General features: G+C 45.5%; 1 long non-coding RNA gene across 1 annotated transcript in view; it reads left to right on the top strand.

Annotated features, from left to right (window-relative positions):
• The first annotated feature begins 8,481 nt into the window (after positions 1-8,481).
• Positions 8,482-24,158, top strand: part of LOC140116784 (uncharacterized) — a 37,340-nt gene continuing 21,663 nt past the window's right edge. Inside the window, exon 1 of the long non-coding RNA XR_011852960.1 lies at positions 8,482-8,640. This is a non-coding gene — a long non-coding RNA (uncharacterized lncRNA). The remainder of the gene's footprint in view (positions 8,641-24,158) is intronic.

The raw sequence follows: 24,158 nt of genomic DNA, 5'->3' as shown, positions 1-24,158 counted from the left end.
CGCTCCTTCACCTCAACTTACTAAAAATTTATTTCGCACATTTTTGCCTTTATTTGATTACAGAACATATACAGTGTAACAAAAAGGTTAGGATGGTGGAATATCTCTCAAAATACACATTGGGGCTCATTTACTACGGATCCGCGGACCGCGATTCCGTCAGGTTTCCCGAATATTTCCATTTTGTGCTGAATTGCCCTCGGTTTTTGTGGCACACGATCGGATTGAGGCACATCAGCGCCGGCTTGCATCCTCGTCGGACAACGCACCACGGGATCGCGACAGGACCGGGTAAGTAAATCTGCCCCATTGGATCAAAAAACTAAAAATATAAGTGTCAAATATTTTTTTAAATGTATCCAATGATACAGCACTCGGGCCCCTACTCCGCGGGGGAGGGACAGGGGGTAACTTAAAAATTATTTTTTTATTGTAAATTTACATTCCCCATTGATTTTACCATTTTGGCCAAAACAGAAGGCCAAAAATTGAAATGTGTGCAAAAAACGTTTAAAATGGAATGTTTCGATAAATCCACATCAGACCCATAATCTGAATATAGACGTGTATAAAAGCTATGCAATGTTATCAAACTCAAGCGCTTGAAGGAAACGTAACAACAGAAATCTACCTATTAAGGTAGGTCTGATGGTAAGTTCCTAGTAACCTTTAAATCCTTATCTATATCTTCCCTAATCGTGAACGCACAGTTAGGAGGGATCGCTGAAGCCGCGGGGCGTGGAGTAGCATTTGCTTCTGCTGTTCAGAGAGGCTTCTCCAGTCGCCTCTTCTGAAAATTTGCATATGAGGTAAAGTTCAGCATAGCTTAGAAAGCATTATAGGGTTAGGTAACGATAGATTAGGGCTTAGAAGGATAATAGGAACCTACCATCAAATTCACCTTAATAGGTACATTTCTGATGGCAGGTTCCTTTTGTAGGTAACAAGAAAAATCCCCATCTTCAGAGGAGAGAAGACTTAATGTAGTTAATGAAGTTCTCTGATGTATGAGAAGTGGGGACTCACATTTCACCAGCCCCTGATGTGTGAGAGGCGGGAACTCACATTACACCAGCCCCCAATGTGTGAGGGGAAGGGACTCACATTACAGCAGCCCCCAAAGTATAAGAGGTGGGAAATCACGTTAGTCCATCCCCCGATGTGTGAGAGGCGGGAACTCACAGTACACCAGCCCCCGAAGTATAAGAGGCGGGAAATCACTTTACTCCATCCCCCGATGTGTGAGAGGCGGGAACTCACAGTACACCTGCCCTGATGGGTGAGAGGTGGAGACTCACATTACACCAGCCCCCGATGTGTGAGAGGTGGAGACTCACATTACACCTGCCCCCAATGTGTGAGAGGGAGGGACTAACATTACACCAGCCCCCCTTATGTGAGGGGAAGGGACTCACATTACACCAGCCCCCGATGTGTGAGAGGTGGAGACTCACATTACACTAGCCCCTGATGTGTGAGAGATGGAGACTCACATTACACCAGCCCCCGATGTGTGAGAGGTGGAGACTCACATTACACCAGCCCCCGATGTGTGAGAGGCGGGGACTCACATTACACCAGCCCCCGATGTGTGAGAGGCGGGGACTCACATTACACCAGCCCCCGATGTGTGAGAGGTGGAGACTCACATTACACCAGCCCCCGATGTGTGAGAGGCGGGGACTCACATTACACCATCCCCCGATGTGTGAGAGGCGGGGACTCACATTACACCATCCCCCGATGTGTGAGAGACGGGACTCACATTATACCAGCCCCCAAAGAGAAAACTACTATGCCCACATCATTGTTTCTGGGTTACACTGAATGTAATAAAAATTAGATACCCCCCTTCCACCTCACCCCTGAGGTGTGAAAATACAGGGTCAACTTTAGTATCATTTGATAGATTAAACATATTTTTAGTTTTTCAAGCCAATGCATATTTCTCTAGATTTCCCCAGTTTTGAACAACTTATTACCCATTTTGATTTCCGGCGATTACAGCGCCATCTGTTAATGAGAATTACTTGAATCATAGATAGAATAAATGTCATTTTTCCGGGGGAATCCGAATCTGCAATACATAAAATGGGGTTCCTATTTAAGATTTTAAGAAGTTGCCCGCGTTCAATAATGATAACATCATCCAGGTCAGTTTTTTTCTTTTGTTTTAGTATACAGCTTAGTGATTGGCTCCGAAGCCTATTATAGAAGAGATTTTTTAGGCCCTGTTGGACCCACTTAGCATCTGCGAGGTCGGAGGCTCCTGATATCCTCTATCCAATCCAAGTCTAGTCCTGAAAAACACCCAACATTTTTGTAAGGCGGTGTTTCTGGGTTGAAGTACTTCGACATATTGAAAATGCAATTGCATGGAACTGAAAAATGTTGCACCTGCCAATTTTTGTAAACTAAACAGCAGCAGATCGGTAAAAAAAAAAAATCCCAGACAGAGGAATCCATAGCGCGGCTTACGCATTCCGAAACACTAATTCCCCATGAGCTCAGTTGTATAAGTTCAATGTGTTATAACTGCATGGGGCCTGGACGTTCCCCAAAAACGGCAGCATTCAGTCTACTCCGACTACTGCCTAAGATTCATCAGCCGCCAGGCCCAATACTTCACGTCCAAATTTGATAAATATTTTTTAAATAAGACAAAAGGAAATTGAATAATGGAAGAAAATGAAGGAGGAGATATTACTAATTCTCCGAAGAAAATATAACCGCCGAAATATTTCATACACAGCAAATTGGACTTGGAAGAAACTTTTTGGGAAAATAATGTTTTGATTTATGACACTATCGGATGTACAAGTATAGAATATTTCTCCCGAGCAACACCCAGCTGTTACCTTCATATAATCATACAGGATAATATAATCATAGTACATTATATACATTATATAATTGGAGCTGCGCTGTTTCCTTCAATGCGTGACAGGTCGGGGACCATTCCATCACAAAGTATTGCGCACAGAGGTCCTTACTCACTGCTCACAATCTACTTCACAATCTGCTTGGCTGCAGATCGACAACAACAGCTCAGTCTCAGAACAAAGCGAACACCTACAAGAACATGCAAAATAGCTCTACAGCTCCAGAATCTGGCACTTTATTCGCTATTATTTCCACTTTATTCATCTTGTTGGTGTCAGAAGTTAAAAAACAGAACCAAGTGACCAGTATTGTGTGGACCCGAACTGCAAAGTTTGGGTTCTAATGAAGTTCGAGTCCTGGTTCGGTGTAAACTTGGGATTTAAAGAGTTATTCCCACGAAATACATAAAGTTTCTTATATTCACTCAGGATAACAAAATAACACATTCTCTAATATAATGTTATTAACAAAAATTCAGCATTTCACAGATATAAGTCCAACCTGTCTCTATCAGTCCTGCTGTACATAATTTCAGTTTCTCGACCCTGAAACTTGTGATTTAGGGTCGGGATTGCCATCTTGGATGAGATCAGGCAGAAGAGATTTCTGTCTGTCTCTGTGCCTGTAGCCACGCCCCCTACACGGAGCTCAGAGACACTGACTGATCAGTTCCTGTCAGCACATGGTGAGAGAGAGGCTGAAAACTTCAAGCTACAAGGAGATAAGGGATCCGGGGGAAGGGGGAGGCAGGCACATGTTTGTGAGATGTAGCAGGACTCACAGTGTAACAGTGTAATGGTAATCAGCCTGTGTGTAATCTCATCTCTCTATGTGTCAGTGTGTTAGTACAAGGTCAGAAGCCAGATGAAAGTGTATATACACCTGTACCCTGATAATCCAAGCACATTGTCAGCTCACAGAACTACATGGATCATATTGGGGCAGATTTACTTACCCAGTCCTGTCACAATCCCGCGGCGCGTTATCCGACGAGGATTCGGGTCCGACGGGATTCATGAAGATTGTGCGTCTGAGTTCCTGCATCCGTCGCTTCCACGATGAGGTCCGCCGGAGTTCACCTTCTTCTTCCCGGTGCATCTAAGTGCTTCATCTTGTGACACAATCGCATTTTTAAATTCCGCAGTTTGTCCGAATCTGTCCGATTGTCCGACGCCCCCCCCCCCAATTTCTGTTGCGTGCAATCTCAATCCGATCGTGTGCACAAAATCCCTGGGCAATTTTGTCTGCTTAGAGAGTACCCGCCCCCACACTGGGATTTTGTATTGAGCAGCCGAGGAGAGATAGGAGCTAAAACAGTTTTTAGTGGGAAAACCCCTTAACTGTTTAAATGGCTTTGGCACATTTGCATTTTGTAGAGGAGAGCCGCTTGCGTGCGTGGCCGCAGCATTTAAGATGTCGCAGGCGACTTTGCCAGTGGTCCACCCATCACTACACGTGACGCAGTCCATATTGCTGATTGTCTTACCCTATGAGATTGGTGCTGTGCTGATGATCCATTTGGTGTTGATTCGCAAAGCCTCAATGGAAAGAATCGCACAGACACTCAGTAAGATTCTCTAATTTATTATTGTTTATTGTAGGGGGAAAAAACCCCCCGTCAGGCACTATGCTTTGTTGTGATTGGTTTATCTTAATTTGGTTATACTTCCGAAGTTACAAAGTAGCATAAACACAGTCATACAAAGTTAAATCCTTGAATTACTTCACTAGGAAATAAACTCATATTCAGAACAAATGGAGGGAACCATTCAGCAGCAACAAAAACACAGATTGATATTACAAGATTGTTGCTGGACTAGGGGTACTAGGGGTGCGTGTGTCCTCACACTGCAGTGCTCTGTGATCTCTGTTACAGAGCCCCTCTCCTCTGCTGTGATATCTAACGAGAAGTCGGTCACTGCTCTTTCTCAGTGCAAATGTGTGGAGATCTCACACGTCAGTGTACCACAATGCTCCAAGTCCAGCTACAATTCTTCTAAATAGAGGCATTTTTCACAGTCCTGTTGCTACCTACAACAAAGGTTGATTATGCAGATCTCCAGGGACAATACCTAACACTCTCTGTAGCTTTTTGTGGTGAAATGTGATGGTAAGCCCGCGTAGAAGACACTTCTTACTAGACAATGTGCTGTATATTGTAACACACAACTTTTCTGCAGCGTTGTCTTTACCCGAAACCATCTCCCCCTGCACCTGCAAGTAATTCCGTGTCACTAAGTTCTGTCATTTGCCTTTCCCATCCTCATAACTGTACATCACTCTTCTCTTTGATACTTCCCAGAACCGATCCCCGAGGGAAGACTTCAATGTCCACATTTGTAGAGAACACATCTTGTAGTGATACCATGGTGTCGGAGTAATAGCAGAGCCTGGGCCAGGATTTATGCAAATAGCAGGATTAATATGGTAATATCTAACATATGTCTGTGTGGTTGTAAGCCGGGGCTCGCTGTGACCTGCAATCAGTGGACGCTGATAAGTTTTTTTTTTTTTTTTTTAAACAAATGAAGAGTCGAAAAAATGACCTCTCTGTAAAATCTTCTTTAAGTCCCTGTTATTAGGACGCTTGATAAATGGCCAATATAAGAAACATAATGCAAACCAAATGTACGGCGCGCATGGGAAATGTATGAACATGACAATACGCTGGAAGAATGACATCATTAGAATGGGTGTCACATGATCAAAAGGTATAAAAGATACCAAAAACCTATACTTAAAGGGGACCTTATCACCTCCATTAACTCAAACTCATTGGTGGGCATTTTTCATACACTGGTGCTTTGTGCACCGGATTCGGGGGCGTAACTACAGCGGTAGCAGCCATAGCAGCCACTATGGGGCCCGCAGTGTCAGGGGGCCCCGTCATCTGACCTGACACAATATAGAATGGAGCATGTGCACCATTATATCTATATTGTACTGCACATTGTCCAGCATAATATGTATATAACATATACTGTGATGTATATAAGCAGTATCTGTGATGTGTATATGGTGTCTTTATGTGAGTATGTTGTATATGGCACTGTATGTGTGTGTATATGCTGTGTGTGCACATGAGTGTATTAATATGTGATTGTAACTCGCATGTGTGATTATACTAATATGTATATTTTTTAAGTGGGAAGGGGGGCCCCATGCAGTAGCCTGCTAGGGGGCCCTGCCTCTCCTCCTAGTTACACCACTGACCGGAATATGATATAAGATTCCCTGCTCTGCAGCACCGGATACATCAGGAAGCTCCGCCCTCTTCATTTATCAGGCACACCGGGCACACCTCTCCATGCCCACTTGGCGTAGGTATGGGGTAAACAAAGAAATAATCGGAATTTCCATCAGTTCACAAGGAATTTCAATTCCTCGTACAAGTCCTGAAAAATCCCCTGAGAAGTCCCCTTTAATAGAATCCTTTAAAACACATTGGGGCACATTTACTTACCCGGTCCATTCGCGTTCCAGCGGCGGCTTCTCGGACGAGCGTTCGGGTCTTCCGGCGATTCATGAAGGTCCTGCGCCCGATGTCCACCAGGTGTCGCTGCTGCGCCGAGGTCCGCCGAGTTGCGTCGGAGTTCACTGATCTCTTCCTGGTGCATGTGAGTATGGCGTGTGCGACCAATTTTTTGTTTTAAATGCGGTGGTTTTTCCGAATCCGTCGGGTTTTCGTTAAGCCACGCCCCTCAATTTCCGTTGCGTGCATGCCAGCGCCGATGCACCACAATCCGATCGCGTGCGCCAAAAACCCGGGCCAATTCAGGGAAAATCGGCGCAAATCGTAAATAATCGTCGGGAAACCGCGAATCGGGCCCTTAGTAAATGACCCCCATTGGGGGAGATGTATCATAAGTCTCTTAGAGCAGAACTGTTCTAGCTGCCTATGGCAACCAATCAGAGCTCAGCTTTCATTTTCCCACAGCTGTTGTGAAAATTAAAGCTGAGCTCTGATTGGTTTCCATCGGCAACTAGAACAGTTTTACCTCAGAAACTTGATGATAAATCTCCCCCTGTGTGTTCTACTTATTCTGACATCATTAGACTTTTTTTTCGGTAGCCCCCACCATTCCTGAGCGCTCAGTTTTATCTTTTTCATGTCTCTACTGTCATGTAAGTGGTGCCGGGCTCTCTGCTCCAGCCCAGGTCCACCTACCTGATGGAAGCCAACCAGAACCTTTTCTATCAGTGGTGGTCCTAGGCTGGAGGAAGACGTATGGGAACAACTGTGGCCTTATCGTGTAATCCACGCCTCTCGATATATCCCATAAATTTATTTGATCACAAAAATTAAAATACATCTACCATTATTTTAGTGTCCTAGAAGTCCATGATTGTGGAAAAGTAGAGTTATAATAGTTATTACCCAATAGCACTCAGGCTACATCACCTGAGCACCTCAGGGAGCCTAGTATTTTAATGCATGCACAACATCGAGGTCCCGGGCGGGTTGCGCTACATGGGGAGCGTATACATTTTTTTCCCTGAGGCGCTCGGGTGACGTAGCCTGAGCACCCCAGGCTAATTTGCATAACTTTTATAACGGTCCTGTCGCGATCCAGTGGCGGTTCTCCTTCGAGGATTCGGGTCCTCCAGTGATTCACTAAGGTAGTGCGCCCGATGTCCACCAGGTGTTGCTGCTGCGCCGAAGTCCGTCGGAGTTCACCATCCGTTGCTGGGTGCAGGTAAGCGCGTGTAAAGTGACACTTTTTAAAAAAAAATTTGTGGTTTTTCCGAATCTGTTGGGTTTTCCGATGGCCACGTCCCCCGATTTCCGTCACGTGCATGCCGGCGCCGATGTGCCACAATCCGATCGTGTGCACCAAAAACCCAAGGCAATTTGGCGCAAATCGGTAATTTTCGGGAAACCCGACGAAAAAAAAAAATGATTCGGCCCTTAGTAAATGACCCCCTATATTTCCATGATCGTACATGTCCTTTAAATGGTTTGATTCCTAATAGGGTCATTAATATTGTACTTACCCTAGTAAACTTTCCCCTTCTTCCTGGAGGAGGTCATGTGACGCACCCGCAGCCGTTTCCGTGACTTTGTGTGAAGCCGGTGGGTCACGTGACATCGTGGCTCTGTCAGGAAGGTTTTTAAAGTTTACTAAGGTAAGTACAACATCATTGATGCTATTAGGATACTATACTTACCGTAGTAGACTTACAAACCCCTTTAAGGTTCTCTGTTTACCATTAACCCCAAGTCTTTACTATGACTTTTACAAGTTTAGTTTTTTTCAAGAAAATGCTAACTTTTTCCTAGGTTTACATGGCATCTAAGAGGTTGTCTGGTTCGGATCATCTGATTTATGAGTAAAGTGATCTCTTACTTAGGACATGTGTTGTATTCTCCGTAGGAGCCATTGTAAATAGAATGCAACACCTCATTCATCCTGCGGGGGAGCTGTAGGTAAATTGAATAATAGCTGATCTACAGATTACACAGGGGCTCCAGGTGATCCAGTTATCTCTTCCCCTCCCCCACTTTAATATAAAGTTCCTGCTTTATTGTCATTGGTAAATAATCTAGTGTTTTCTGCTATGATTTTCGCCTCTGTACATTGTATCTTCCGGTCCTGCCTCCTCTACTACACCCGACCCCTATGGTTTGTATGTAAACATTCAGTTCCTTACGTTCCATCTGCTTTGCTCTTTTCATCTGCAGGACAGACTTGTATTTTCTCTGGTGCTTCCGCTGTCTCCTTCTCCTAAAATATTATCAGCTCCTGCAGGTTTCCCGTAAGTCTCAGTCCTTAAGACGTCCATTTGTATTCATTATCATCCTTAGATCTGAACGTTCCATTTATAATAATTATACGTCTTAATTTTCATCAACGGGAAGATAACAGAACGTGGTGACGGGAAAACGTTCCTTGTACAAAGTCCATCATATACCCCAGAGATATCCCAGTCCGGGTGCCACAGGGGGTCAGCGGATTCCTGACTTGTCCATTAGTGTAACGTTATACATTGTACAAACCGCAACAAAGTAACCGAGCACTAAAGCGACTCCCCACATGCAACACTTCATCCTATGATTGAAAGTTAGAACCAGGGGTAGTGTCATGAAGACCACCTTTCCGTGGACCCTGTAAAATAGGTGTCTTGGGGGTCTGGAAAATTCTACTTAAAGGGTTTTTCTCATTTTGTGTATTAATGACAAGTCATGGAAATAGAACATACAGAAGTGGTGTGGGTCCATTTATTAGAACCATCTCTAGAACGGGGTCCATAGTTCCCATAATGCATCCTAGCACCGTTCAAACACCTCGGGGGCAGATTTACTTACCCGGTCAGTTCGCAATCCAGCAGCGCGTTCTCCGTGCTGGATTCGGGTCCGGACGGGATTCATCAAGGTAGTTCCTCCGCCGTCCACCAGGTCGCGCTGCTGCGCTGAAAAGCATCTGAACGCGCTGGAGTTCACCGGGCCGGACCAAGTGAAGGTAAGCGCGTCCCAAGTGACACATTTCTTTTTTTAAATGCTGCGGTTTTTCCGAATCCGTCGGGTTTTCGCTCGGCCAAGCACCCCGATTTCCGTCGCGTGCATGCCGGCGCCGATGCGCCAAAATCCGATCGCGTGCGCCAAAATCCCGGGGAAATTCAGGAAAATCGGCACAAATCGGAAATATTCGGGTAACACGTTGGGAAAACGTGAATCGGGCCCTTAGTAAATGACCCCCTCTCTATTCAGGCTATTTTCTTTGCTCCTATAGAATGGAGATTGAGTAGGCATGTGTAGCCGTTTGAAGTGGGTATCCAAGAATTACTTCTCCAAGTCCAGCTACAATCCTGGAATATAAATGGAAATTTCACAGTCCTGCATCTACTAATTACACACAAAGGTCTGATTACAAAGATCTTCATGGATCTCCAATAACAAGATCTACAGCTTTATACAGTCAACACTACTTATAGCCCTCTAAAGACCCCCATTAAAGGGGTTTACCCACATACTATACCCCCATCCACACAATACTGTCCCATTAAAGGGGTTTACTCACATACTATACCCCCATCCACACAATACTGTCCCATGTCCTATCTTGCCCTCTTCATTGTTACCAGGGGTTGGGCTTTATGTCATAATAAAGTCATTGTTGGGAGTGATCACTGCTGTTCTGTATGGAATAGAGTGATGGATTCTAGAACTGCAGAGGGGCAATTAGATTATATGTAATATGGATTGGTGGACAAGACCCATCCTAGGATATTAGATGTTTAGAGGCCTACCACGGGCTGCAACTGGGTGGTGGGAAGGGTGGACTGAGGGGGGGTTGGATGTTTTCCCCTAAATGGGGTAATGTTTGTATTGTTTATATAAAATGGAAAATCAATAAAGAACGATGTGATTTAGAATATATGTAATGTATCAGATGTCTGGACGATGACATACAGTACAACTATATCACAGATTTTGGTTAATAGTAAATATCATTACTCCTCCTTATAGTAACTTATCCTCTGCCTGGGCTTCATGTAGTTACACTACAGCACAATAGCACAAAACAATATCAGACATTTACTTCAATATCTGGCAAAGTATCCGGTAAAAATAACCTGGTGTCCTGTGGGACAATAAGGTGCAAGGGAAAGGGGGGGAGCTGTAATTGAATTTTAAGACCCATTGTTCTTATATATTTACTCTACCTGATGACACGGCTCCTTTTGGAGTAGGTAAATGTAACCCAGATGTGGTGGTCCCCCGGTGACCACATAACATGCGGCGAAATGATCTGCAGCTGGGAAGAGGCGGCTCCGCACACAGACCCTGACAAGACTGCGGGAAGACTGGACCGCCACTCACCGCCAGCTGTCTCCCAGACTGGAGATAGGAGGAAGACGTATATTACAGATACACAATGCCAATAATCTGATTATATTTTGCTCCAGAGACAGTTTTATGGAAAAACATTGGACAACAACCAAATTTGACACACAATCGACAGCCTCCAGTTTTTATAGTGATTTCAAAATCTTTGGTGGTCTAGAGTAGTAAAAGTGGTGGTCTCCCAGCAGGGCTATCAGGTGGTGACACAGTAACAGTCTAGCACCGTTTCAGCCTCGGAGTCATTTGTAACACCATATAGCCAAGGGTCAGCACCTTCCACAGTCTCTACAGTCCCCAAACACCGGTGGCATCATGTTTCTCCATTGGTTACAATCCAGGAGAACCTCACACAGTCTCGCACCAGTCAAAGACACTCTTGGTCACTCTCATGTGGTTTCTCCAAATGGTATAATACCTGCGTTTTAGTGAGCCGCACACCATTCATTTATTTTTGGGAGACCAACACAGAACAATATCCCTCCTACATGCTCCTACGTAATATAATAACCCAACTGTAGCCCTTAATACTTAAGTGTGCCCCGTCCTGTGCTCCCCACTTACAAGCTGTTTTTACGGCAACACTTATAATTAAATTTTTACTTATGTATAGGGATGAGCTGCCTCATGGGGGTTTTAGCGAGTCCAGTCAAAGAAAACTTTGGTTTGGGGATGCAAAGCTGAACTCAAACACACTACATATATTCCGCCATTTTCCCTTGGGGCGCCACTTTCCATGATGCTCAGCAGCTCATCAATCAGTTTGGGTGCCCCGAACACCAAATGTGCACTTCTGGCTGAAGTCTGGGTTTGGGGACCCTCCCAATGTTTAGCACGAACTAGAACATTGTAGATCTGGTCCACTCATCACTAGTTATGTATCTTCTATAGATACTTCCACTACACTACAGTAACTACAGGGGTAGCAGCCATAGCGCCTGCTATGGGCTATGCGGTGTCAGGGGGCCCCGCCATCTGGGTTATTGGTTGTGTATATGCTGTATATATGTATATGCATATGTATAGCTACAGGGCCGCATTGCACATTTCCCCTCCCTCTTCACACCCCTCCATGCCACCATGGCGTGAAAGTGGCAGATTGGGGAAAATAGTCGGCATGTGACATGGCCCAATAGCTCTGATAAGTACCCTCCTATGTGTGTATAAATGTATGGATATGTACCTAATGTCCATGTATACTATAATAGTTTGCATTTACTATATGTATTATTATATAAATCCATATACTGAATGAGTATATAAATGTGTGCGTGTGAGACTATACATGTATGTATATACACTCACCGGCCACTTTATTAGGTACACCATGCTAGTAACGGGTTGGACCCCCTTTTGCCTTCAGAACTGCCTCAATTCTTCGTGGCATAGATACAACAAGGTGCTGGAAGCTCCTCAGAGATTTTGGTCCATATTGACATGATGGCATCACACAGTTGCCGCAGATTTGTCGGCTGCACATCCATGATGCGAATCTCCCGTTCCACCACATCCCAAAGATGCTCTATTGGATTGAGATCTGGTGACTGTGGAGGCCATTTGAGTCCAGTGACCTCATTGTCATGTTCAAGAAACCAGTCTGAGATGATTCCAGCTTTATGACTTGGCGCATTATCCTGCTGAAAGTAGCCATCACATGTTACAGGGTACATTGTGCTCATAAAGGGATGGACATGGTCAGCAACAATACTCAGGTAGGCTGTGGCGTTGTAACGATGCTCAATTGGTACCAAGGGGCCCAAAGAGTGCCAAGAAAATATTCCCCACACCATGACACCACCACCACCAGCCTGAACCGTTGATACAAGGCAGGATGGATCCATGCTTTCATGTTGTTGACGCCAAATTCTGACCCTACCATCCGAATGTCGCAGCAGAAATCGAGACTCATCAGACCAGGCAACGTTTTTTCCAATCTTCTACTGTTCAATTTCGATGAGCTTGTGCAAATTGTAGCCTCAGTTTCCTGTTCTTAGCTGAAAGGAGTGGCACCCGGTGTGGTCTTCTGCTGCTGTAGCCCATCTGCCTCAAAGTTCGACGTTCAGAGATGCTCTTCTGCCTACCTTGGTTGTAACGGGTGGTGATTTGAGTCACTGTTGCCTTTCTATCAGCTCGAATTAGTCTGCCCATTCTCCTCTGACCTCTGGCATCAACAAGGCATTTCCGCCCACAGAACTGCCGCTCACTGGATGTTTTTTCTTTTTTTTTTCGGACCATTCTCTGTAAACCCTAGAGATGGTTGTGCGTGAAAATCCCAGTAGATCAGCAGTTTCTGAAATACTCAGACCAGCCCTTCTGGCACCAACAACAACTTGATCTGCAGGAGATTGTCTTGACCATGTCTACATGCCTAAATGCACTGAGTTGCCGCCATGTGATTGGCTGATTAGAAATTTAGTGTTAACGAGCAGTTGGACAGGTGTACCTAATAAAGTGGCCGGTGAGTGTATATATATATATATATATATATATATATATATATATATATAAATATATATATATATACACTCGAGTATAAGCCGACCCGAGTATAAGCCGAGACCCCTAATTTTACCATCAAAAACTGGGAAAACCTATTGACTCGAGTATAAGCCGAGGGTGGGAAATGCATTAGTCACAGACCCCCCCCAGTATGTATACAGCTTGCCCCCAGTAGTATACAGCACTGCCCCCAGTAGTATACAGCACAGCCCCCAGTAGTATACAGCCAGTCCCCGGTAGTATACAGCACTGCCCCCAATAGTATACAGCACTGCCCCCAGTAGTATACAGCACAGCCCCCAGTAGTATACAGCACTGCCCCCAGTAGTATACAGCACTGCCCCCAGTAGTATACAGCCTGCCCCCAGTAGTATACAGCACAGCCCCCAGTAGTATACAGCACTGCCCCCAGTAGTATACAGCACTGCCCCCAGTAGTATACAGCTTGCCCCCAGTAGTATACAGCCAGCCCCCAGTAGTATACAGCACTGCCCCCAGTAGTATACAGCACTGCCCCCAGTAGTATGCAGCACTGCCCCCAGTAATATACAGCACTGCCCCCAGTAGTATGCAGCACTGCCCCCAGTAATATACAGCCTGCCCCCAGTAGTATACAGCCTGCGCCCAGTAGTATACAGCACTGCCCCCAGTAGTATACAGCACAGCCCCCAGTAGTATACAGCACTGCCCCCAGTAGTATGCAGCACTGCCCCATGTAGCATACAGTCTGCCCCCAGTAGTATACAGCCTGCCCCCAGTAGTATGCAGCACTGCCCCATGTAGCATACAGTCTGCCCCCAGTAGTATACAGCCTGCCCCCAGTAGTATACAGCACTGCCCCCAGTAATATCCAGCCAGCCCAGCATTAAAAGAAAATAATAAACTTATATACTCACCCTCCGGTGGCCCCGACCTGCAGCGCTGCTCCCCCGATGTCCGCGCAGGTCCTCTTCTGGCTTCGGCGCCCGTCTTCTGTCTTCACTAACTTCGTGCCGGGCGCCGGCATTGTTCTCCCCTGGACGGCGCCTAGTATGATGCGCCGCTGCTGACTTCATACTATGCGCCGCCTGGAGGAAAAACATGGCGGTGCACGGCACGAAGTTAGTGAAGACAGAAGACGGCAGCGGGAGCCAGAAGAGGACCTGCGCGGACATCGGGGAAGCAGCGCTGTAGGTCGGGGCCACCGGAGGGTGAGTATATAAGTTTATTATTTTTTAAAGATTTTTTTATGACTGTATGACTCGTGTATAAGCCGAGGGGACGTTTTTTAGCACATTTTTTGTGCTGAAAAACTCGGCTTATACACGAGTATATACGGTATATATAGAAGTATATAAATGTGTGTATATGTTTGTGTATAAATGAGTGTGATTGTATACACGTATGTACAAATATGTCTTTTTTTTTAGGGGGAAGGGGCCTCTCCTAGTTACTGCCCTGTGTATAAGAGTTTATAAATGTGTATGAGTGAACTGTATGTACAAGTATATAAATGTGTGTTCCTCTTCCGTCTCTATAAGCTTTCTGGCGTTATCACATCGCCCTGTGTGGTTTCAGCTCAGGATGATCCCCACCGCACCATTGAACCTTTGCTGCAAGTAAAGAAAGAAGAGAGGACGACCGCTGAAGGGGTCAGAGACAAAGGGGGTGGGAGGGGATTCAAATGGAAAGGGAACATTACAAATAAGTGGGGGTGAAACAAGGAATGGGGCAACTAAAAGAGGAGCATTGTAAGAGGAGGAATTATTTGTAGGAGACAGAAAAGGGGGCATAACACAGCTTTATTGGAACCTAGCATGTTGGGACACGACACATTGATGGGACATTATATTGTGTGGGGCAGTAAAAAAGGGGTATTGTACTTTAGGGTTGAAGTTAGGGCCAGGTCAAGGACAGGGCATATTTCTGTAGCACACCTTTCTCCTTCATTTCGGGAGACATGAACCACCACTATTGTCACCTAATGTGTAATTCTCTCCTGATAATAACCTTCTACATCAGGGTTCAATCCTCTATCCCGCAAAATTTAGCTCCTTTCACGTCTATGCGGTCTATATAACAGTTGTGTTGTGCCAGCAAAATGGAAAACTAGGGGGTCCATGACCCTCACTGTAGTGATTGATAGACCCCTAGCAATCTTCCTTTAGTGGAAAGATAGCCGATGTCTGCATAATGGGTGGATTTGGCATTTCTGGCCCTAAAGTATGATGTCCTGGTGGCAGTTTTGGACTGGGTTTCCTTAAGACCACCAGAGAAAATCAATTTGGGGGCCCACTCTTCATTTTTCCTGAGTAAATATACTTTAGCAGCCTCCAAATTGTGGTGTTTTATGATGGACCTCTGGGGTTCAGTATTGGGTTGAGCCAGGGCCCACCGGAGGATCCTCTGGTACTCTGGTGGGCCATTCCGACACTGCCTGGTGATCAAATTTACTTACCTGGTTCGGTCGCAATCCCCGTTTCGGACGGTTCGATGAGGATGAAGTCGGGAGCGATTCATGAAGATCGTGCGCCTGAGTTCCTGCTTGCGTCGCTTCCCCGCCAAGGTCCCCCGGAGTTCACCTTCTTCTTCCTGGTGCTTGTAAGTGCGTGTCTTGCGGCACAATTCTAAATGTTAAATCGTGCGCGTTGTCCAAATCCGTTGTATGCCCCCCCCCTCCCCCCGATTTCTGTTGCGTGCAAGCCGGCGCCGATACGCCAAAATCCAATCACGCGCGACACAATCCCCGACGCGATGCAGTGCAAAACAGAAATCGTCAGGAAACTCGACGAAAATGCGCTTAGCAGACCCCTGGTAAATGAGTCCCATTGAAATTAAAACAACGCAACAACCAAATGTGAGTGTGGGGTCCCCTAAATCTCTGGAGACCTATGCTAGTGTCAACACCACCACTGAGGAGAAGAAAGAATGAGTTAAGCACTGCTACATCTGTCTATGTTATCCGATTCTGCCCACTTGGTATAATAATAATTTTGGCTCGCCTTTAAAGCGGCCATTACGAGGCTCTGTACATTGTCTATGTCTCCGTTCTGTCTTTTCTAGACCAATAAAGGAATAAAAAAAGAAATCCTTTCATATGGAAATGTATGGCATGGCATACACTACATCCCCCTGCAGACGGTGGCCGCCCCACAAAAACTGCTGGATGAGGATGGATGTTCCTGCCCGTAATGAAGGAACTAATGAGAAGCAGAACCGCGCAAACCCTCACAGCAAACATTTGTTAGAGATTTCCCTCTAAATGAAAAGTTTGTGTGTGAACCACAGTGTAATAAATGCAAAATGAAATACACTGAACAGAACCCGCTGTTATATCCAGATCCTCGCTGATGGCTTCAAGGTGCTGCGTCACCTGCTACGTATTAGCCGCGCACAAATAAACCTGCATTAGGCCGTGATGTGTGGTACGGGAATGGGGCCTCCACAGGAAACGCTGATGTACAGGCCGATGGATGTCCAAAATGTACAGCAAGATACTAAAGATTCTTCATTATTCTAAATAAATCCAAAAAAACTGAGGACTGTAGTCACCATGTCTAACTAAAAAGGGCACAGAGTTGGACCTCAAGCCATCCAGTTAAAGGTTCTGGTCATCACTGGACCTGCTTAGGCCAATGAGTGGCCTCCTCAGATCTGGGGACTTCTAAGAAAGTGACATCCCATGGTTAGAAGAAGGGATGTCCTGTGGCTTGTGAAGGCCACTTATTCATGTCCCCCTATAACTTCTGGCGGGGTTCACGGCTGAACCCTAGAAGTACCAGAGTGATGTGAGTTTCTGTTTTTTCTGCCACCTCTGCTCCAGTCTCTAGAATTGATGGAAAACCCCTTTAAGTAGCCCATGTTTCATATCTTCCCATATCTTTCCCTCATACCCTCTACACAGTTCTCACTAAAAGCTAACAGCGTCGCCCCCTAATATTTGAATCTTTGTTTATTAAGCCTCAACCGATAATCCTTATTCAATGCAAATTTTCATAAGCTCCACCCACTTTGTGCCCTATTTTGCCTTACAATTCTGCAAAAAGTAATCACCATAGTAAAGAATATTACCATGGATCCAGCAAAACCATCTCATACTTCCAAACATTAACCTATTCTGCGCTGATGAGGGGCAAGAACCGCATGTCTACAGATTGGATGGATCAAAGGTCTTTAAAAGGTTGGACATTGACCGAGGGTTGGTGGAGGACTTTCTCCAAAGAACCAGATAAAGGACACATGGAAAAACACAAAAGCTAAAGCTGAGGGCTGCTCCATAGTTTGTTTGGATAAGTTACGGGGTGATTATTTGGGGAATAAGTCATTTATTAACCACTTCCCCTCCTCCCATCCCCTGTTTGGTTCTTTATTTCCTTTTTCTGTTTGTTTCCTCCTCTCTGGATCATGAAGTGCTGTCACAGCTGGATAGAGTTATCCTCACTGGGGAATGATCCAGGGACGTCTATGGCTGGCATACGCTTGGTGGTTTTTACATGTCAAGTTTTTGTGTATCTGCTGCACATAACTTAATTTCGGCTCGGGAGGTTCAATTAAGGACACTGCAAAGTCATATGTCATGTAATGCGGGAGATGAATGTAGTAGACCAGCTCAGCAATACAGACGAGCTGACTGTGTGATATCCTATTATACGGATTCTGGAAGGATGTGTGGTTTTTGTAGACACAATGGAGAGCCTATCGCTATCCATCATCTGTCTTATTTGCGGCTTCGACCAGTTGCACCAATTTCTTGCACCGATTTATTTTTAGCCTCTTTATTGTCTAGGGGGCACAACAAAATACCTAAACTCCAATAATTCACATAATAAATAAAAAAAAATAAAAAACAGAATAACCCAATGGGTGGTGACATGGAAGATCTCTGAACTTCAGCTTCCCAGACCGATAACAAGGCAGCACAGAAGCTCCACCAAATCATTCCACCTATTAGCTTAAAGGACACCTGTCATCAGGTCTCTGCCACTAGTCCTGTCACCTCTACCTGTTGGAGCAGCTCACAAGGATCCCATCCCAGCCTTTATCTAGTTATTTCATACATTATTCATTGTAAAATCATCTATTCTTTATCATGTAAATGAGGCTGGTCACATGGTCAGAGGCAGTGATGTCACCCCTGTTACCCCTCCCCTTTCCTTCCCCTGCTCATGTCTGTGTGTAATGTATAGTAAAGCATGGCTAGTGTGTGTGCTGCATCTGCTGACATGCTGCATCCTCCTAATATACAGGTGAGAGACACAGACATCAGCTACACATGAATCTGACATGTTCTGCTGTAACATGGCTGCCTGGAGCTGCTGTATCTCTCCTAAACACACACACACATGCACACACAGGCAGCAGGGGGCGTGGCCACCAGCACCAGGAAGCACATCATTATACAGCCTCACATCATTATACAGGCTGTCAGTCATGCACTGTGCCTCCCACTCATGAATAGAGTGGACAGCTTGAATATGCTAATGCTTCATTGGGCATTTCACAGGTCATTTGCATACAGCTTTAGGACCTCATTGCTTAGATTTACAGGCATGTAGAGGGACAATGAAGGGATAGAGGCAATGCTCTCTAATGGCAGTTTGTGACAATATATTTAGTTTGGGGGGGTTATTTTGCCTGACGGGTTCTCTTTAATTCCTTCTAATAGTATGACCATCAACCTCCCCAGGAAAGTCATCGCTCTCCCAACGTGACATACAACCGGCCAAGCCAAGGATCAAAGGAGGACTACCGGAGGGAATAAGGAAAGTTTTAGCAAGTCTCTTAGATGTTCTCCGCAGACTCTGAGCAGCAGGACCCCCCACACACAGCAGTGGTCCCACCTTTCCAGACCTCAGTTCTGTGACTTGTGTCTCATACATGTATGAGAGTATTTTGTGGTGGTAGAAGGTCCATTAATCCTTAGTAGTTATTCTGTAGAGACACAGAACCAGAAGGCCTTAGTCATAAGGAAACATTGCTCTTGTTTTCTCGGTTGCCCTGATTAAATACCATGTAAGAAATATTAAAGTATACATACACCTATGTGCAGAAGACATCAATAACCACCTATGGTACTAAGATCCTGTAGTAAAATAAAATGCACTTTGTTGTTTTTTTTTTACAGATCTTTTCTTGTCACACAGTCAGGTATTATAATTTCCAAATGGCAGCTTCTTCTACATTCAGACTTCTGGGTGTAGGGCTTTCCCTCGCACTGGTCACATGTTATTTGCTGTCTGTTAGGATCTCACATGAACCAGCACAGCTCCTGCTCCCTTTTCCATTCACACTGCATAGGCAGCATGTCGATTGATAATATACAAGTCTCCTTCCTCTCTCCTGTGTGCCATATGGATATACAGAGACTGAGGGAGAGAGGTTTATCACAAGATCTTGGGGCAGATTTACTTACCCGGCCCATTCGCGATCCAGCGGCGCGTTCTCTGCGCTGGATTCGGGTCCGGCCGGGATTTATGATGGTGGTTTCTCCGCCGTCCACCAGGTGGTCCACCTGCTGCGCTGAAGTCCGCTGGAATGACTCGAAATACACCGGCCTATCCTGGATGAAGGTGAGTGAAATTTTCGCGACACAATTTATTTTTTAAATGCGGTGGTTTTTCCGAATCCATCGGGTTTTAGTTCGGCCACGCCCCCCGATTTCCGTCGTGTGCATGCCGGCGCCGATGCTCCACAATCCGATCGCGTGAGCCAAAATCCCGGGGCAATTCAGGTACAATCAGCGCAAATCGCAAATATTCGGGTAACACGTCTGGAAAACGCGAATTGGGCCCTTAGTAAATGACCCCCACTGTCTATCTACTGACACATGGGAGAGGAAAGAATGGGCATTGCAAGGACGTTATACATGGAGGTGGAAGTGGATTTCATCATCTCTGCTTAGCTAACAATCCCATGATGCATCAGCTTGAAATTACTATTCAGAGATAGCACCATCTCTGTGTGCCTCTTGTGTAGAGCCTGAGTTGTAAAGTCCATAATACAGGGAGATCGAATGCTTATGATAGGTGACGCATTGACATAAGTACAGAGAACCAGTCGCCAGATCCACAACCAATGTGACATTTATCAAAGGAACAATTTTTAAAGAGGTGGGGTAATAATATGAAATGACACTTTGTCACACATCTAAAAAATGCTAGTATATAGAAAACAAGGAAAGAGATGTGTATGAATGACACATGATAAACTTTATTAGTAAAGCGTTTAAAACACAATTAAAATGCCCCACGCGTATCGCCCGGCTCGCGGGCTTCGTCAGGGGATGCCGGCACATAGTGGGTGATATGCTTATATACCCCAGCAGTTCCGCCGCGGCTCAGCCCACCCACCTCCGCTTCATCATGATGTAATATCCGGACATGCGCTATACAGACTGGGAGAATGGCCGTGCGTTCCACCCGTCCGGAAGCGTCTAAGGAGAATATGTAAGACCTGCATTCCACCGTGCCGAGGTCCGTAGGTATGATGTAAAAGTCTCACCAAACCCTAACTGTGCCTACAAAACAGTTGTTATATTTGCCAGTAAGGTAATGGTTGAGAAATAAGGCAAATAAAGTATATTTGGTCTAAAGAATGACGTTTATTGTGATGGGACATACATTGGGGGTCATTTACTAAGGGCCCGATTCGCGTTTTCCCGACGTGTTACCTGAATATTTCCGATTTGCGCCGATTTTCCCTGTATTGCCCCGGGTTTTTGGCGCACTCGATCGGATTTTGTCGCATCGGCGCTGGCATGCACGCGACGGAAATCGGGGGGCGTGGCCGAACGAAAACCCAACGGATTCGGAAAAACCGCCGCATTTAAAAAACCGAAAGTGTCGCGGAGCTTGCACTTACCTTCATTCAGCATAGGCCGGTGTATTTGAGTACGTTCCGATGCTCTTCAGCGCAGCAGCGCCCCCTGATGGATGTCGGAGGAACTACCTTAATGAATCCCGGCCGTACCCGAATCCACCGCAGAGAACGCGCCGCTGGATAGCGAACGGACCGGGTTAGCAAATCTTCCCCATTATCTTGCGTCGACGGTAAGATCAGTCTCATAGTACGAAATAGAAAATAACTATATACCAAAATAACTATGGAAGATAGACCAAATATCGACACAGAAGTAAGACATACAGAAACATTTTCTAAAAAAAAAAAAAAAGTTACAGAACCGGCGAAGTATATTGCTAAAAGCATCGGACGATATAGATATAAAATATATAATATATATGTCTGCTGTCAGTAAAGTCATTGGGGCACATTTACTTACCCGGTCCAGTCGCGATCCAGCAGCGGGTTCTCCGTCGCTGATTCGGGTTCTGCCGGGATTCACTAAGGTCCGTGCGCCGATATTCACCAGGTGTCGCTGCTGCGCCGAGGTCCGCCGAAGTTCACCTGCTTTTCTCTGGTGTATGTGAGTGCTTGATCTTGCGACACATATGGCTTTTTAAATTCCACGATTTTTCCGAATCCTTCGGGTTGCCCGGTGGCCACGCCCCCCGATTTCTGTCGCCAAAAATCTATTGCGTGTGCCACAATCCCGTGAAATACAGCGCAAAGCGGAAATATCCGGGGAAAACACGACGGATTCGCGGCTGCGGACCCTTAGTAAATGTGCCCCATTGTATAGGCAAAGTGCCGAAGGTAAAAGGGGCATTATATCACACATAGCCAGCATTCTCGAAGAAGTCACCGATCAGGACTAGGATTATAAGGAGTATATCAAGACGCAACGGATGATAAGGTGAAAGAACATGATATTAGAGACCTATAGAGGCTAATTGCCCCTAAGTTCATCATACAAAGGAGAAAAAGTAAGTATAGAATTTCAACGCCAACCCTAAAAAGTTACATTGTGAACAGACGCAAAAGACACTCCTTAAAAAATACACCCAAAGTGTGTAATATCAATAAAAACTATGAAGTGTGAGCAGTTTTAAAGGCGCTCACAACTAACAGTACCTACCTCTGTAGTGTTCAGTGTCTGAATAAGCGTAATAAAATGACTATCAATAAAGTTTAAATGATAAACAACACGTATAGTAGGATACACCTAAAGTGCATAGTACCCGTTTTTGGGGTTTTAATTGTATTTATCAAAGGAACAGGTGACCTGATAACATATGGAATACCAAAATGGAGCACAAAAGAAAATTCAGTTTTGGTTGAAATGTTCCTTGAAGCATTTAGCATAAAGCAGCTGCTCCCCTATTACTTATGCAAATTAACAAAACAGTTATAACTGACCCAGTGTCTAATCTGCATTAATAGAAAATTAGGAAGCCATATATCATGAAAAAGGAAGTGGATTGAGAATCTGACTGAGTTCTGAGTTTACCAGGTCAGGAAAGGGTTGGTCACATTGGCCTGGGGGTAAAATATCTCATAGAACTTGGTATGAACAGATGGTTACAATACCAGCTGCAAGGACAACTAATGGACCGTTAATAAGGAATGTGTGGTATATTTTATTTTTACTTAGAGATGAGTCTTTAAAATATATCCTTTTTAAAATATTACTTCTCGAACCCAAAAACTCCATGGATTAACGACACTGTAACAAGAATTTTGGAAGAACCACCCCTGCTCTAGGTGTAGAGGATGCCCCTTGTCTATGGTGATGATAGACCTGGCTCTCTTATAGATGTAGAGGATGCCCCTGTCTATGGTGATGGGTAGAAGCGCCTCTCCTCTAGGTGTAGAGGATGCCCCTTGTCTATGGTGATGATAGACCTGGCTCTCATAGATGTAGAGGATGCCCCTGTCTATGGTGATGGGTAGAAGCGCCTCTCCTCTAGGTGTAGAGGATGCCCCCTGTCTATGGTGATGATAGACCTGGCTCTCTTATAGATGTAGAGGATGCCCCTGTCTATGGTGATGGGTAGAAGCGCCTCTCCTCTAGGTGTAGAGGATGCCCCCTGTCTATGGTGATGGTAGAACCACCTCTGCGCTAGATGTAGAGGAAGCCCCCTGTCTATGGTGATGGTAGAACCACCTCTCCTCTAGGTGTAGAGGATGTCCCCTGTCTATGGTGATTGTAGAACCCCCTCTCCTTTAAGTATAGAGGATATCCCCTGTCTATGGCAATGGTAGACCTGCCTCTCCTCTAGTTGTAGAGGGTGTTCCCTGTTTATGGTGATGGTAGAACCACCTCTCCACTAGGTGTAGAGGATTCCCCCTGTCTATGGTGATGGAAGAACCACCTCTCCTCTAGGTGTAGAGGATGCCCCCTGTCTATGGTAATGGTAGAACAGCCTCTCCTCTAGGTGTAGAGGATGCCCCCTGTCTATGGTGATGGTAGAACCTCCTCTTCTCTAGGTGTAGAGGATGCCCCCTGTCTATGGTGATGGTAGAGCCTCCTCTTCTCAAGGTGTAGAGGATGCCCCCTGTCTATGGTGATGGTAGAACCTCCTCTTCTCTAGGTGTAGAGGATGCCCCCTGTCTATGGTGATGGTAGAGCCTCCTCTTCTCTAGGTGTAGAGGATGTCCCCTGTCTATGGTGATGGTAGAACCACCTCTCCTCTAGGTGTAGAGGATGCCTCCTGTCTATGGTGATGGTTGAGCTGCCTCTCCTCTAGGTGTAGAGAGTGTCCCCTGTCTATGGTGATGATAGAACCACCTCTCCTCTAGGTGCAGAGGATGCCCCCTGTCAATGGTGATGGTAGAACCACCTATCCTCTAGGTGTAGAGGATGCCCCCTGTCTATGGTGATGGTAGAACCACCTCTCCACTAGGTGTAGAGAGTGTCCCCTGTCTATGGTGATGGTAGAACTGCCTCTCTTCTAGGTGTAGAGGATGCCTCCTGTTTATGGTTATGGTAGAGCTGCCTCTCTTCCAGTTGTAGAGGATGCCCCCTGTCTATGGTGATGGTAGACCTGCCTCTCCTCTAGATGTAGAAGATGTCGCTGTCTATGGTAAAACCACCTCTCTTCTAAGTGTAGAGGAT

Source organism: Engystomops pustulosus, chromosome 2 (assembly GCF_040894005.1).
Source record: "Engystomops pustulosus chromosome 2, aEngPut4.maternal, whole genome shotgun sequence".
Taxonomy (NCBI): Eukaryota; Metazoa; Chordata; class Amphibia; order Anura; family Leptodactylidae; genus Engystomops; species Engystomops pustulosus.
The sequence above is the reverse complement of the archived record's forward strand: the minus strand, read 5'-3'. Positions and strand labels throughout refer to the sequence as shown.